The sequence below is a fragment of the Rhinolophus sinicus genome, chromosome 5, assembly GCF_057876585.1.
Source record: "Rhinolophus sinicus isolate RSI-liver-muscle chromosome 5, RSI-T2T, whole genome shotgun sequence".
Lineage (NCBI taxonomy): Eukaryota > Metazoa > Chordata > Mammalia > Chiroptera > Rhinolophidae > Rhinolophus > Rhinolophus sinicus.
Window position 1 is genome coordinate 36,407,793 of NC_142505.1, and position 16,436 is coordinate 36,424,228.

Here is a 16,436-nt window from a genome sequence, read left to right on the forward strand (position 1 = left end):
TCTCTTTTCATATATTTGTTAACCATTTGCAGTCAAACCTACGGGGTAAAAAAAACCCAGTGTGTGCTTACTGCATGTCATGTGGGAAGGAAGAAAGGAGAGTAGAGAGAAAGCTAGAAAGCTAAATTAGTGCTATAGTCCTCCTGGCAGAGTCTCAGGACCCTCTAATCCCCCTCATCTCTTAACTCATAGAATATTTAAATCCTTTCCATTAGCTATCTCCCCGCTCCCTGCCTCCTTGCTAACCCAACTAAATAATAATATCTAATATTTGGAGGTGAAATATAGAGAGGCAGCACATGTGTACTGTTTCTTCATTCCTTTTATTAGCTTCAAAGCACCCTTTAAAACGTGCCATTTCAATGAGAGTTATACAGCTGTCAGCTGGCCGTCTCCTCTCGCTTTCGCACAACAAGAGTGAGATCTTCAGCAATACGCTCATTATAGAACTCCACTCCAACTAAACAACTTGGATACACTATGAAGTTCACTGAGCAGGTTTGACTGATATGGAAATGTATTTGCCTTTGATCCCAGCAAAATATGTTTGTTGGAAATTTGGGATCTGTCAGAAAGAGAGGTGGATTTAAATAAAGGTGAGGTGAGGTGGAAAGATATGTCTTGGGGAAGACAGAGAAGAATTATCAGGTGGAGACATGAGAGAGGCCTGAAAACACTGGAAAAAAAGAATAGTCATCATTATCACCCAAAGTATTTTTACTCACTTCATCCTTTATAAAGCATATTATTCTACACATAATCAACTTTGGATGGGTTTCTTATTATAATTGAAGGCTTAAATTCTACTTTCTCCTTTGGTGTTAGATTAGGGGAGTTTTTAATCCTCTCTCCCAGGGGTTGCCAAAAATGATCTGGGATTTGAAATATGACACAGCACATTGACAGAGCTGTGGAAGGAGAGTTGAAACAATTTTTCGTTTCTGAAATCTGTGATACTGACTCACTTCTTTCATTTGTAATTTCACTTAACTAAAAGGAAAAAGTAGATCTCATAAATTCTCTAAAATGTTTAGGTATGCTTCCATTGGGAAACCTGAGCTGGGCTTTTCAATTCTAGAATTTCAAGCTTAGAACGAAAGTGGCCTTAGAATGAACATGGCCCTGTATTCTCATTCTATGCTTAAGGTAACATAACTCTCAAGATGTTAGGATGCATTCAGGCTCCTTCTGCAACCAGGTGGAGGAGTGAAAACTAGAATACTAGCTCCTGAATCTGTGTCTAGTGCTGTTCAGGACACAACAAGTTTCCTGGTATAACATTCTAGGGAGGCTTCTTTCCTTTATGGTTATGAGGCTGGAAAATGAAGCAGAAATAAACTCCATCGAATCAGGGACAGATTCTTCTATAAAAGGGCTTCCCTTTTCTCCCTTCCACCAGATTCTCACCAAGCTCATCAATCCCTTCGTCACTCCATTCAGACTTGACCTGAATGTGTTCAGTTTGTAAATTCAAAATCTGGAATCAGAGTGACATTTCACTTTGAAGACTATTATTTAATTATCTTCATAACTCTACTTGTAATAACTAAATTTTCTGTAGCAATTTTTAGCTTATATGTGGTTAATCCTTAATGATAATTTGACAGTTAAACTGACACATTTATAAAGACGCTGTAATTAATTTTAATGCACAGCTCATTTTTTCTAATTTAACACTTACATTGATCTCATTATATATGTTAGATTAAAGATATTAATGCTCCACTTGAGCAAAACATATATTTTAAGTCTCACGTTGCTTGAAGAAAGTAGGGAAATTTGACAACATAAAATTACATGTTTCAAAATTTCTAAACATGAAATTTATATAAATTCTCATCCTCCAACTATATTTATTACACTTAATGCAAAATAAAATCAGAGACTCAAAGCCTAACAAAAATTCATTTCAGTCCTCAGACTAAGAACAAGGTCTTGTGGGTCTCAACCCAATTCTCTCTCCTCCCTGTCACACACTTCTGCAGCTTTACTGTGATTATACAGCAGCTTCCCTAAAAATTATCACATAGTGAAATACACATCATTGAGGGTGTGGACTGATGGATGTGGGGCAAGCATCAAGAAGAGCAAGAGAGGTCTGAAATAGAAGCTTCGGAGAGAAGAAGCAATAAACATTATTAAGAACTAAGTCAGAGTCCAAGGGCAAGATAGCACAGAGGGCTGATGTCATCATTAAAATGTCATCCTAAGATTCCAGGACGGTGAGAATCACTAGAAGGAAACTCACCTGCTTATTTTCCCTGACCTCCTTCTTGTTCCCACTGCATAAGGAGCCCTCCTAGTTACTGCCATTCCCACCTTCTGCAGCTGTTTCTTCTGTACATATTTTTGAAGTATGCTTTCATTTTCAACATGATATTGTGAGCCCTGCATCTTTCAGGAAATCTCTCACAATTCCTAATGTACCAAAGGATCTTCTTACTTTTTCCAATATGGTTATTAGAAGATATTCTATTGACATGTCATTTTAATACAAAAATGTGTTCTCAGACAAGAATTGCCAAACATTTGGTAAAACCCAATACCATGAGAGCCAGTAGCCTCAACAAATGGAGAATTTGTCACCTAAGACAAATTCTCTATAATTAATAGAACTAGTAGAGAAGAATGGTAGATTAACTTCAACTAATTTCCTCAAAGACATGTGAAAAAATATAGCGCACACACACACACACACACACTCATACACACATGAGTATTTATGTGAAATAATCAATCAGAGGCCATAGATATTAAAAATTAGATTGTTGAAGAAATTCAATAGATGCTCTACAAAGCAAAATGCACTTGGAAGAACAATGATTAATGAGCTGAAGTTTAACTGGAGGAATCTTACCAGAATACAGCAAAAATAAATAAAGATATAAGTATATAAAAGTAAAATGAAGAAACAGGGCCAAAAGATCCAAAAGTTTCACCATCTAATTAAAAAGAGTTCAGGAAAATAAAATAAAGAGAATATAGGATGGTAAATACATGAATGTTTAAATTTCAAAAAAGTTGTAAAAAAATGACAGAAACCCACTTTCGAAGGGATTCGAAGGGCTTAGCAAGTATCAAGTGCAATAAACATTAAACACATGCACACACACGTGCACATACACACCTACTATTCACATCTTGGTGAAACTTCAAAACACCAAGATAAAAGAGAAGATGTTAAACCCTTTTATGGAAAAATTAAACAGATTACTTACAAAAGAACAAGAATAAAAGAATCAGCAGAGCATACTGGTTAAGAGCTGGAGTGCATGGATTTGAATCCTCATTCTATTGCAAGCTAAGTGACTTTAGACAAGCTATTTATCCCTTGGTTCTTCATTTTCTTCATTTCTAAATTGGATAACAATAATATCTCGCTCATAGGGTAGTAGTTAAAGGGATAAATGAGTTAATATTTAGAAAGCACGTAGAAAAAATATGACACATAGTATATTCTATGTAATTGCTTGTTAAATAAAATTAAAATCAGACTTCTCATCAGTAATAATGGATGGAGAGAGACAATAAATCAATATCTTCAAGGTTCTGAAGAAAAATCCTTTTGAATGCTATTCCCATCCAAACTATCATTAATGTGTAAAGAAAAACTAAATATATCTTCAGAAAGTTAAGAACCCCCAAAATGTACTATATAGGACTCTTTCTGATGGAAAGTTCCCTGGCAGGAAGGATATACTATAACAGCGTAGGACTTGAAACAGATCTCCTATTTCAATGTCTCCATCATACAGATAAGAAAGCTAGGACCCAAAGTGGTCCAATACTTTTATAATAATCATGTAGTTATTAAATGTAAGAGTCAGGGTTGAATCCAGATGTCTGGACTGTGGGCTAGCAATTTTTTCTCACCTTTCTGTAGCAGGAATTCATATATAAATAGGTCTGTTCAGGTTTCAAGTTTCTTCCATGAGAGTGAAATCCAATGTTGTAGATTGTAAAAATAACAAACTCTACATGGATTTGAAAATTTTTAAAAAGTTATGCTCGGGTCTTATATTTAGGTCTTTCATCCATTTTCACTTAATTTTTTGTGTAAACCCTAAACTGAATCACGAAGAACTGGAAAATCTAAATAGACCAATCGACAGCAAGGAAATTGAAACTATCATCAAAAAACAAACAAAAAGTGAAAGTCCAGGACCAGATGGCTCTACTAGTGAATTCTACCAAACATTCAAAGATGATTTAATACCTGTCCTTCTCAAACTCTTCCAAAAAATTGAAAAAGGGACAATATTTCCTAACTCACTTTATGAGGCCAACATTACCCTGATACCAAAAGTTGGTAAGACTAACACACACACAAAAAGAAAACTACAGACAAATATCTCTGATGAATGCAGATGAAAAAATATCCTAAACAAAATACCAGCAAATCAAATAGAACAATACATTTAAAAGATTATGCATAACAATCAAGTGGGGTTCATTCCAGGGACACAATATATGCAAATCAATCAATGTGATACACCACATGAACAAAATAAAAATCACATGATCATATTAATCGATGCAGAAAAAGCTTTTGGTAAGACACAACATTGATTTATGATTAAAACACTTAATAAAATGAGTATAGGAGGAATATAGAAGGAAAACACGTCAACATAATAAAGGCTGTATATAACAAACCCTCAGCTAATATACTTAATGGTGAAAAAGTGAAAGCTTTTCCTCTAAGATCAGGAAGAAGGAAAGGATGCTCCTTCTCACCACTATTGTTCAACACAGTATCAGAAGTCCTTGCCAGAGCAATCAGGCAAGAGAAAAAAATAAAAGGCATCCAAATTGGGAATGAAGAAGTCAAACTGTCACTTTCTGCAGACAATATGATTGTTTATATGGAAAACCCTAAAGACTCCACCAAAAAACTATCAGAAACAATAAACAAATACAGTAAAGTTGCAGGATATAAAATCAATGCATAAAAATCCATTGTACTCCTATGTACTAACAATGTAATTTTAGAGAAAGAAGGAAAAAGGAAATTCCTTTTGCAATTGCAACAAAAAGAATAAAATACCTAGGAATAAACAAAGAATGTGAAGGACCAATGCAGTGAAAGCTGTAAGACATTATTAAAAGAAATTGAAGAAAGTCAAAGAAATGAAAAGATATTCCATGTTCATGGATTGGATTAATTAACATAGTTAAAATGGCCATATTACCCAAAGCAATATACAGATTTAACGTAATCACCATCAAAATCCCAATGGCATTTTTTAAAGAAATAGAACAAAAATCAACAGATTTGTATGGAATCACAAAAGATCCTGAATACCCAAAACAATCCTGAGGACAAAAGAACAAGGCTGGAGGCATCACACTCCCTGACTTCAAAATTAAACTATAAAGTGACAATAACCAAAGCAACATGGTATTGGCAGAAAAACAGACACACAGACCAATGGAACAGAACTGAGAACCCAGAAATAAACCCTTATATATATATGGGCAGGTAATTTTTGACAAAGGAGCCAAAAGCATACACTAGAGAAAAGAAAACCTCTTCAATAAATGGTGCTGAGAAAATTGAAAAGCCACATGCAAAAGAATGAAACTGGACTGCTGGCTGTCACCATACATCAAAATTAGCTCAACATGGATCAAAGACCTAAATATAAGACCTGAAACAATAAATTGCACATGAGAAAACACAGATACTAAACTTATGGACCTTAGTCTTGGAGAAGATTTTATAAATTCGACCTCAAAGGCAAGGGAAGTAAAAGCAAAAATAAATGAATGGGACTATATCAAACTAAAAGGTTCTGGATGGCAAAAGAAACCATCAACAAAATGAAGAGGCAACCAACCAAATGGGAGAAGAAATTTGCAAACAACACCTCCAATAAGGGACTAATGTCCAAAATATATTAAAAAAAAACCACATACAACAAGAAAAAAACAAGCAATCCAATTAAAAAATGGGCAAAGGACCTGAACTGACACTTCTCCCAAAAAGACATACAAATGGGCAACAGACACATGAAAAGATGCTCAACTTCACTTGCTTTTATAAGGTAAAGCAAACCAAAACCATAATGAGATACCACCTCACACCTGTTATAATGGCCATTATGAACAAGACAAGTAATAACAAGTGTTGCAGAGGCTGTGGAGAAAAAGGAACCCTCATACACTGCTGGTGGGAATGTGAATTGTTAAAGCCAATATAGAAAACTGTATGGAGGCTCCTCAAAAAATTAAGAATACAATTACCATAGACCCAGCAATCCCTCTTCTGAGTATATACCAAAAAAATATGAAAACATTTATCCATAAAGATATATGTACCCCTGTGTTCATAGCAACATTATTCACAGTGACCGAGACAAGGTAACAACCAAAGTGTCCTTTAATAGATGATTGGATAAAGACGATGTGGTACATATATACAATGGAATATGACTCAGCCATGAGATGGAATACTACCATTTGTGACAACACGGATGGATCTTGAGATTATCGTGTTAAGCAAAAGATGTCAGACAGAAAAAGTCGAGAACCATATGATTTCACTCATATGTGGGATATAAAACTGAAAGCAACAAATGAACAAGACAAACAAACAAACAAAAACTCATAGACACAGACAACAGTTTAGTCGTTACCAGAGATAAAGGCAAGAGGAGAGAAGGTAGAAAAAGGTAAAGAGGGTCAAATACTCATATATGGTGACAGAAGGAGATTTGACTCTGGGTGGTAAACACACAATGCAATATACAGAATTGTACTTTTGAACCCTATATAATTTTATTAACCAATGTCACTGCAATAAATTTAATAAAATATTCTAAAGTTATGGTCAGTGATAAAGTAGAAATCTAGTCAAGAAAACATTTATTGTCAACCTCAATGACATCAATAGCTCCATTTTCCTATATACCAGGGAGTGTATAAATATAGTATTTGCACTAAGAAGTTAGGGTATTCATTGTGTAATGTGTTTAAATGAGCCAAGTTGCTCCTCCAAACTCTGATAATTAGTCTTAGGGAAACTTGACTAGTATTATTGTTGTAATTATTGTTGCTTTATTTGTTTTACTATTTATATTGAAGGTTTATTTACTATAAGCAATTTACTTCAAATATCTAGCCTCAGTTTTCTCAGCTACAAATTGGGTATACCAATACTTGCTTTGCAGGACTTCTGTGTGGATTTAATGATTTAACGTAATACAGGAAAATGAAAAGAGGAGTGCCTGCCCGAGGGTGGAGAGCAGCCAAATATCCATTCCCTCCTCATTCTCTGTGCCCATGCATAAAACAACTCCTTTCCCAAGAAAAAGATTTCTTATTTTCTCCATTCTTTCCTGCTTCCATTCTCTTTATTTTTTGCTGCTGGAATGTGGAATTTTGTAGGCATTAATAAAAATATGTTATTTAGAGATATTTAAGGTCCTAATCCTTTTTCTTACCTCAGTTTTCAAAATATCTAGGTGATCTTTGAAGATAAAAGGAAGCAAATTGGAGATATGAGCTGAGATTCACATGTATAGAAATAAGAAGTAAATTAAGACAGTGAAGTCTGTTTTAATATTAATATTTTGAGTTCCAGATAAACGTGAAAGTGTCTAGGAGCTTTAATATGTTCTCCTCATCTCACATTATAAACTGCTTCAAGATTGTTCAGAATAAAGAATCTCCACTCCCAACACAGATATGAGACTGCTTATTCAATATTCATATGAGAAATTCATGTGGGACACCCTGACTGCAGCATCCACGTAGAAAAGTCACTGGGAAGTGTCTGCCTGAGGGAGATCATCTCTCAATGGCACAAATGTCCATCGAATTAATGAACACTCTTTGCTTTAGAACCAAAGAGAAATCCCAGCTTGAAATTTTGTTATAAAAGAGAATGGTTATTGGGTGTTTCTTCTGTACCTGCATGGATGTGACGCATTTTAAGGAAAAATTTTACCTTAAAATGTTCACCTATACTTTATGCAAGGATTTACTACTGTGTTTCTCTTAAAGCAAGCTCCCTTGGGCATCTAAAAATGTTCATTCATCCACAAAAATCACTTTCCTAGTCCTATTCACTTTATTTACAAGAGTCGTCCTAAACAGAATTGGTTGTAGACTGGAGGGTACATGCAAATCTATGATATAAGCTTGTCTGAATTTGAGGGTTTAAAAAATGAGAAAGAGAGACAGGTTTTGTCCAACACTGAATACGTATTCTCACTATGTATAGGAACATGTCAGCACAGAGCTTGCCCCTATTCTTTCCTTTGTACCCTGAACTAACTGGTCCTCTACTGCTCCCATGAAAATGCAAGAGGCGTGAGGAAAAGAGGCTAACTGTGGCTGCTTAGTATCTATTTTCTTACCTTTAAAAGTGACATTAAGATGTTTTCACTTATCTCTCCACTTAAAAATCTCCCCCAAATACCAAGGAGAAAAAAATAAACAAGCAAACAAACTATTTTCATTGATACTTGAAGTAGAACATATAGAGAGTGAAAAAGCAGATTATCTACAAAGAATAAAGCAAAAGAACCCATGGGCCTTCTCAACAAGCAATTGAATGAATATGGTTTTCAACATAGAATTCTATACTCAGACAAAATATCAATCAAAAGTGAAGATAGAATAAGTATATTTACATACCTGCAAAGTATCAAATTTTTACCTTTCATGAACCCTTTCTGGATATATCCTAACAATGTGAAGGAAAGATATGTGACCCTGGAAACATAGTTTCTAATATAAGAGCATGGATATCCATGATGATAGTACAGCAATGGTTAGGATGTACAACAGGACTATAGAGGAATCATCCAGTCCAGGATGAGCTGGAAAACAGAGGATTTCCGGTGGAATGCCTCAGAGCAAAGAGATGATCTAAGCATTTTCACCATACAGAAAGGTAGATCATTGGACAGTTGAAAAGTGTTGGAAAAACACAGCCATAGAATCAAAGGAAAACAGGCAAATGAAAAAGAAGACAATAATTAATTCCAAGAAAACCCAGAAGTCATACAAGAAAGAAAATGTTTATTCTACATACGAAAATACACTATAATATATAATATACTATAATACCCTGCCATCCAAAGCAAGAAAGAATATTTTCACTGTTATAATAATAAAAACACTAAATAGGTATTTAACTGAAAATTGTGGTCCATATACGCAAGGAAGAAAATGAGTGGGTGATGGAAATCGTTGAGAGTACTAAAACCTTCATCTACTGTAATACAAACTCAATGTGTAACATAACAAAATAAGGACTATCTATAGATATGTGGATTAAATACCATAAAAAGGTGCTAGAAATTTTAAAAGTGTTTCTTTTTTACAGGCTAGAGGAGGAAGGTGGAAGAGATGGCCAGGTGACTGCTATTTTTTGTTATAAGACTTTTAGCACTATTTGACTATTTAATGTAATATACTGATAAACATAAAGTTTGGGTGACAAACACTTCTTTTGCTCTTTTTTTTAATATATTGACTTTTCAGATTACCAATGAAATGCAGGCTCGCTGAAGAAGATTTGGAAAATACATAATAATTTAGAAAAGGAAATTAAACACTATCCAGCTAGTGTCATCTGCTGCTAGCCATTCTTTATTCCTATGTATATTATTTTATGCAACAGAAGCCATTCTCTGAATATAACTTATATCTATTTAAGCTTGACATGATGTAATCAGGGATTTTCATACCGTTAAACATTTTTCATAAACATTTTTATTAGCTGCATAATAGTCCATCTGATATGATATAACTCTTGCCATATTTTTGGACCTTTTTTTTAAAGATGTCCCAGTAATGAATAATGCTATTTTTAAGTATATTACATATCTTTTGTGGGGGGGGCACCATTTACCCCACTGTAGGGAGTTCAGGTATTGACTTACAGGCAGTGGGGAGTCCCAGAGGCTTTAAGTAAGAAGAGACGCAGGCAAATTTCTTTCATAGTAAGACACCTCAGTAACAGCTATAATAGGAAGGATGGAGAGAAAGGGACAGACAGAAATATTTAGAAGTTAGGCTCAATAGGACTTGATTGCTTAGATGTGATTGAATAAAAGGATGATCTATGATACTTTCCACATTTCTGGTTTAGGTGAATTTGATGATTATAAAGAGACACCAGAATAGAGAAGTGCTTGGAAAAAGATAATTCTTCTGTTTTTGACATGTTGATTTTGATGGCCTCTTATGTAGCCTAGGGGAGAGATCCAATGGGCTGGGCTAGAGATACTGATTTAGGAATTATCACTGAATAAGTGACGCTAAAAGCTGATGAGTTTTCAACAGTATATTCAGGAGCTGAGACTATAAGGTACATTGTTTAGCCTCAGAAAAGGACTGGAAAATGTAAGCCAAGTATCAAAAAATACAGAGTTCAAGTCAAAGAGGCCAGGAAACTAGACCAGATGCTTAGACCTCTAAGCAGACTGACATGGTGGACATTGGAGAATGGACAGAGGCCTGGTAGGATCCAGTGGCCAGGCTGCTCCTGGTATACCAGACAAGGGAAGTAAAGGTAGCACAACCACATCTATGCTCCATGTGCCCATGGAACAAAGTATGGACCAGGCCTGAGCCAATGGTGATTGTTGTAAAGTCCCTATGTTTAGAGCTTCAGCATTATTTGTATAAAACCACATACTACTGTATGGTAATATGAGCCTGGAGTCCATAAGAGAGAGATAAGCCACATTCTAGACAATAAGGGATGACTTGTAGAGGAAGAGAGAAAACTAGCTTCTGGCTGGGTAGATAACTGGAACTAATAACCAGAGGATCCAGTAGGAATTATGGTTCTTTTTTCTGATATGTTCTCCCACCATGTGTGCCAATGTTCCTTGTGTGTGAAGACAGACCAAATATCATCTAAGAGGTATTTCCTAAAAGGATTATAGAAGTCACAGTGCAATGCAATTTCCTGCCAAGATAGATACTCTTCTGAGCTTGTATACGAGAACCCCTACCATCACTCCAAACATAGATATACCTGATAAAAATTTTTGTTAAAAGAAAAAAAAAACTTTAAAATACATATCCACGCTCAAAAGAAAGAGAGAAATGGAAATTTCAACTGATCATAAATGACGAGAAAATAAAAGTTCATACTCACTTTTGGGTCTGGTTTGAGGCCTACCTGTGGAAGACAGGTTAGACCAGAGGCCTCAAGAAAGAGCTGTCCTCCTTCAACAGAGACATTCTTCCCATGATCCCAGGATTCTGCCCTAAGCAAGTTGCCTCTTAGAAGTATGGCCCACAACAGCTCAGTCATGTATCACCTAATTTTTCATTTATAACCAAATTCCACCAGACCTATGAGGAAAACAATAGCATGCATGAAAGAAACCCAAGATGACAACTGGTCCCAGAGGAAGCAGAAACAATTCAGAAAGCAGTAAAGGGCTTTAAATCGCAGTTTTTTGAGAGAGATTTGAGAAGCTGCTGTGGCTGCAGAGTAAGTTTAGGCTGCTGTATTGAAGAAGCAATAGGAAACAAGAAAGAAATTTTGGAAATTAAAATATAGAACAGCTGGAAGGCAAAAACGAAAAACCAAAAACTTCTGCAAAATAGAACAAAAAGACAGAAATTGAAAGAAAGTATGAGGGAAAAGTCAGGGGAGGCTATTTTTATAGTTTGTATTGTACAATATCTGATATATACAAAAGCATATACGTAGCATAGATGTAAATTACAATAATCAAATGAATACCAGTGAGCCTACCACCCAACTCAAGAATCAAAGCTCTACTAAACACTTAAATACGAATTAACACCAATCCTTCTCGAACTCTTCCTAAAAAATCAATAAGGAGGGAATACTCTCAAACTTATTTTATGAGGCCAGCATTACCCTCATACTAAAAATCAGAAAAGACTACTACTAGAAAACTACAGGCCAATATCCCTGATGAATACAAATGCAAAAATTCTCAATAAAATACTACCATGTTTCCCTGAAAATAAGACCTAGTTGGACCATCAGCTCTTATGCATCTTTTGGAGCAAAAATTAATTTAAGAACCGGTATTATATTATATTATATTATATTATATTATATTATATTATATTATATTATATTATAAGACCCGGTCTTATATTAAGACCCAGTCTTATTTTAATATAAGGTCTTATTTTAATATAAGACCGGATCTTATATTAATTTTTGCTCCAAAAGACGCATTAGAGCTGATGGTCCGGCTAGGTCTTATTTTCAGGAAAACATGGTACCAAAAGCCATCCATTGATTCAGTGCAATCCCTATCAAGATTTGTGTTTATCAAGTGAAGTAAGTCAGACAGAGAAAGACAAATACTGTATGATCTCATTTATATTGGAACCTTTAAAAAAACTCATAATAAAAGGGATTAGACTTGTGTTTATCAGAGGTGAAGGGTGGGGAAGAGAATGAATTGAAGGAAGGCAGTCAAAAGGTACAAATTTCCAGTTATAAAATAAATAAGTACTACATATGTAATGTACAACATGCTGACTATAGCTAACACTGTTGTATTATATAGAAGAATGTTAAGAGAGTAAATCCTGAGTTCTCATCACAAGGAGAAATAGTTTTCTTTTTTTCTTTCTTTTCTTTTTATATATGAGATAATGGATGTTAGCTGAACATACTGTGGTAATCATTTCACAATACATATAGTCAAACCATCACGCTGTACACCTTAAATTTATACAGTGATGTATGTGAATTATTCCCTTCCAAAAAAAAAACAACTGAAAAAAAAACAAAAAACAGAGCATTACCAATCTGCTTACTCCCCCAAGTTCCCATCTCCTGCCTCCCAACAAGAGGTAAGTGCAGTTGTGAATTTTCTGTTAATTATGACCTTGTGTTTGAAATTCTATTTTTTTGCACATATGACTGTGTCCTTAAACAATACTTTTACTTTTTGAACATAATAAAAATGGCATCATACTGAAAGATTGATAGAGAGGGATAAACAGACATAAGGCAAGACTGGCATTGTTGGACTTACTAATTTTTCCTTTTCAATAAAGGTAAATTTTCACTTCATTTTCTTAATTTGCATTTCTATAATGTTGAGTGATGTTGAGTATCTTTCAATATATGTATCATTTATGTCTCCTGTTCCATAAAATCCTGTTTATGTGATTTGCTCATTTTTCTATTGGGTTTGGGCTTACTAATCTTTTTGATTTGTAAGAGTTCTTTACATATTCTAGAAAAAGACACTTTGTCAATAATATGTTATGTGAATATCTTTTCCAAGTTTAGGGCTAATCTTTTCACTTTATTGATAGTGTATTATGATGAACAAACGCTCTCAAATTGAAAATGATCAAATTTATCAATTTTTTAAATTAGCATTTCCTCTATCTTGAGGTTAAAAAATATCTCCTGCATTTCTGATAAAAATTTTAAAGTTTTGTCATTACATTTATATCTAATCCATCAGAAACTTAAATGTGTGTGTGTGTGTGTCTAGTGTAATTTAGAGGTCTAATTCCATGTTTTCCCATATTCTTATTATATATCACAACATCAGTTATTAAATAGCTCTCCTCTCTCCACTGATTTGCAACATGAGTGTATTAGATTCTTAAGCTGCCATAACAAATTACCAAAAAATTGGTAGCTTAAAACAACAGAAATATATTGTCTCATGGTTCTGGAAGCTAGAAATTTGAAATCAAGGTATCAACAGGGTTGGTTCCTTCTGGAAGCTCTGAGGGAGAAATCATCCTTTGCCTCTCTCCTACCTTCTGGTCCTTTGTGTTCTTGGCTTGTACATGCATCACTCCAGTTTCTGCCTCCATCTTCACATCACCTTCTTTATTGTATCTGTATCCTCTCCTCTTCTTGTAAGGACACCAGTATTGAATTTAGGGTCCATTCTAATTCCAGGATGATTCCATCTCTAGATCCTTAACTAATTACATCTGCAAAGACCCTATTTCCAAATAAAGTCACATTCTGAGATCCCAAGTAGACATGAATTTTAGAGGCGACACTAGTCAACCTACTATAATGGTTAAATATCAAGTTTCCATATAATGAAGTTCTAGGCCCTTTATTCCATTCCATTCACCTGTTTTTCTATCCTTCAACCAATACCATACTGCCTTCATTGCAAATGCTTTAACATTTTTATAATAATTATTGACATCTGAAAAGCCAGTCCCCCCTTTCCTTCTTCTAAAATGTCTTGGCTATTGTTGGGGCTTTGCTCATCTATATAAATTTAAGCATCAACTTTTCAAATTCCTTTTTAAAATTCTGTTAGTATTTTTTACTGAAATTTCACTGAATCTATGAAAACTTAGGGTGAAAACTGGCATCTTTACATTATTAGTTCCTCTATTTCACAAATATGAGATATCTTTTCCTTAATGTCTTTCCATAAAGTATTTTGTTTTTTTTTCATAGAGTTCTTTTGCATCTTTTGTCAGTAAGCTTTTTAGTTTGGAATAAATTTAGAATCACAGAAAAGTAAAAAGGATAATACAAAGGGTTTGGATTTGCCCCTCATACCATTTTCCCTAATGTTAGTATCTTACATACATCTTTTGTTACATTTATTCCTGGGTAATTTATATATTGTATTGCTGTTATAAGTGGTGAAATATACAATATCAATACAGGTGGTTTAGCAACCGTATAATAGGAGTCCCCAAAAATGAAAACAGAGAAAACAAAAGGGAGGAAATTATCAAATAATACATTTTTTAAAAGCTGAAGAGACAACAGTCTTTAAATTGAAAGTGCTAAGCAAGATGAATGAAAAGTAGAATCGCACCTACATCCTTCCTTGTGAAATTTCAGAATGCCAACGGAAAGAGAAGACCTTAAAAGCAATGTAAGACTGTTTGCTGTAAAATGTGTTCTCCTGGAAAGCAGCTTCTACATGTAACTCAGAGTCTTCTGAAAACATGATCTCTTTTTATGCCCTCTGTAGTTCTGAAGTGTTCTCGTGTAGGTCTTGCATATTTCCTGCCAAGTTTAATCCTATGTGGTTTATATTTTTGTTGCTATTGTAAATTAAATTTTTATTCATATTTTCTGGTTATCATTGGTGAAGGAAAGCTATTGATTTTTTGTTTCCATTAATTCATATACTGGTCATTACTAAACATATTATTTAAAAAGATTTTTAGTTGAATCTATAGTGTTCTCCTATTAGATAATTACATAATCTGCAAACAATAATTTTATATTTCTTGTCTCTTTTGTTTTCCCTTTTCTTATTCCTCCAGCTGGGACATTCAAACATTTTATAATAATAGCAATGACAGTAAGTGTCCCTGTCATTATTCTTTGCCTGTAGTACTGAACTCTTAAGATAACACGTGGCTATCTTAAGCTTTTGGTTTCAGAGTCTCTATCATCTTACAGAAGAAACGTATGAAGTTTAACATGTCTTTTCCATTAATTGAGATGGTCTACTTTAACCTTTTAATTTGATGAATTTAATAAAACTATTCCAACTATTGAGTCAACTTTACATTCCTAGTATAAATCCTACTTACTTAAGGTATGCTACTGACTGAATTATGTCCTCCTCAAATTCACGTATTGAAGCCCTAACCCCCAATATGGTGGAATTTGGAGATGGGGCCTTTGGGAGCTATTTAGTTTTAGATGAGATAATGAGGTTGGGTTTTCATGATGGGATTAGTGACCTTATGAGAAGAAATACCAGAGAGCTTGCTCTGTTTGTCCCCTTGCCACGTGAGGACATACCAAGAAGATGGCCATCCATGACAGAGATCTCTCACCAGAAACAGACCAGGCCAGCCCCTTGATCTTGGACTTCGAGCCTCTAGAACTTGGAAAATAAAATTCTGTCGTTTAAGCCACCCAGTCTATGGTATTTTGTTATGGCAGCCTGAGCTGAGCTAAGACAGAACTCCTTCTGCCTGACTGCCTCAAGCTGGGACATCAGTCTCTTCTCGCCATAGGACACTAATAGAAACATTGGCTTTTCATGAGTCTCAAGCCTGCTGGCCTTCACACTGCAACTTAACACCATTGGCTCTTCTGGTTCTCAGGCCTTCGGACTCGGCCTGGAACTACACCATCAGCTTTCCTTGGTCTCCAGCTTGCTGACTGCAGTTCTTGGAATTTGTCAAATTCCCTGATTACATGAGCCAATCTCTTAGGATAAATCTTTTTGTGTGTGTGTGTATGTTCTATTGGTCCTGTTTCTTTGGAGAACTCTGACTAATACAAGATGTATTGCCCTTTCAATACATTCCTGAATTTATTTGTCAGTGGTTTATTTATACACTGTTAACTGCTATTGTTCTGCAGTTTTTGTATAGATGCATACTACTTTAGCATAAAGCTTTGGCATCGGGTTCATGTTAATCTTATAAAATTAATTGGAAATTTCACCCTTTTTTTCTTTGCTTGGGGCAGTTTAAATAGCAAAGAAAGCAGTATATGTTTC